The following is a 1,940-nucleotide window of genomic DNA, read 5'->3' as shown; positions in this document are numbered from 1 at the left end:
AAGAATATTTGTGCTGGTCTGTAAACAGCAGTCAAGAAAACATCCAGATCTCTCAGACATCACAATAAAACTTTATGAAGAGCTTGGGAATACCTGCATCTACTTAATACTCTAGTCACAGGCTAAATGCTGAACTTGTAAAATCAAATATTAAGTTTGGAAGAGAACCTTGATGTTCTGTATTTGCTGCTTTAAACATACTATACAAAACCCACGTCTGTCCAGTGTAAGTATTAATCTTTGTTGTACAGTACATTTTAAAAAGTATTTGAATGAAAAAAGTGCCATTGTTAAATGTAGTAATTTCCACTGACTAATATACAGTGATAACTCCGCTATCTTTACAAGTATAACAAGCTCTTCTGCAGACATCTCTCTAAATATACATTTCGTATAAAGATAGCAAGTGGTGGTCAAATACTTACAGCAAGGTAACTGGATAAGCAATGACTTTGATATACGGTTGCTGCCAGGAATCCCTTTTTTGTTGTTGCTGTTATTGAATCTCTCTCTTCTTCTGGCATTAATAAATTAAGGCACCTGCTATACAAATCAGTAGAAATCCGGAAAATCATTATCACTTCTGTGCGGAAACAATGTCCATCACAAAAGAACAAATGGGGTATGTAGTCTACATGGGACTTTAAAAAAAAGATTATATTTGTCAGATTACTAGAGGAAAAGTTGATCTTGCTGTTATGGACTTTATCCACTTCCAGGTCATATCAATTAGTTACAGCATTCTCTTGGAGACTGGAACTAATTTACAACACTCCGAATGGAATTGTCTGCTTTTCCTATGAACTTCTAGTCAAATGTTGTGGATTCGTACTGGTAACCGGAACTGAAAAATCACCAGTGTTAGAAATAGCGCTTAATGGTTCTAACATTAACCTATTTTGCAGCAACAGGCAAGAAATTGTGGAAGTCCTGACTAGGATAAAGATCAAGTAAAATATCTGGTATAGATGCTTGGGGATTATGTCCAAGCTTTTTAAACTATTTTTTAAAAAAGAAAGAAGAGTTCTTAAAATATTGGTATATTGAATATTTTAATGGAAGTTTTAAAAAATGTTTTACCATCCTTTACACAGTTTTTTTTTCCTATTTTTTTCTGTCTTTAAGTCTTCTATTTTGATAGAAATTGCTTGGAACGAAACATTCTGAATTAGATACTAGGGAAATCATACCAAGCTGATTATTATTTTGTCAGATATGTGTATTTGTTGGTATGTAGTATTTACTATTTTAGACTTTTCCAGAAAAACTATTTCACTTATGCTTAATAGTTTAGAACATTCTAACCAGTCATGCCAACAGTAAACCATCTTTTTGATTAAAAATGTGATACTTAAATTCTCTTAAGTCACCCCTGTCTAAATACTAGCTTAAAAATGACCTGGCTGTCTTCTATAAGATAGTCTGGTTCTAACCCCTTCTCATGGCAAAAAGAGCAAGTCCAGCACTCTAAGGAGACATTGTAAAGTTTTCCAAAGCACTGGAAAGACCTGGGAACCTACAGCCCATTATTTTCTATCTTGAACTGTGTATCACGGCTGATTCAGCATGACTTTCTTAATAAAAAGTAGTAAAGGTCAAATGAAAGCCTGTAAGACTCACTTACTGCATCTTCTTCCAAGTTAAAAAGGTTCAATTGGCACTTGAAATTAGTTACAGATTGTTCAGATAAGTCTTTTCCTTTATTTGAATGGTAATGAAGAAAGCTGCTTCCGATACAAGTAAGGCCACTGACCCTTCTTGTGATTTCATTGAAAAAATATTGCCTGACAAAAAAGAAAGTACTGAGCACTATACTGCAGTTAGTAAAAACTAAACCTTTGCAACAGCTTGAATGCTAAGACTAAAACCGAACAAATACAATATAATACGTGAACAAAGAGGATCCTTAAACCAAAATAAATATTTCATCAAATCAAATC

This window comes from Apteryx rowi, unplaced genomic scaffold, assembly GCF_003343035.1.
Source record: "Apteryx rowi isolate R43461 unplaced genomic scaffold, aptRow1 scaffold_24, whole genome shotgun sequence".
In the NCBI taxonomy this organism is placed as follows: Eukaryota; Metazoa; Chordata; class Aves; order Apterygiformes; family Apterygidae; genus Apteryx; species Apteryx rowi.
Note: the sequence above shows the minus strand (reverse complement) of the source record.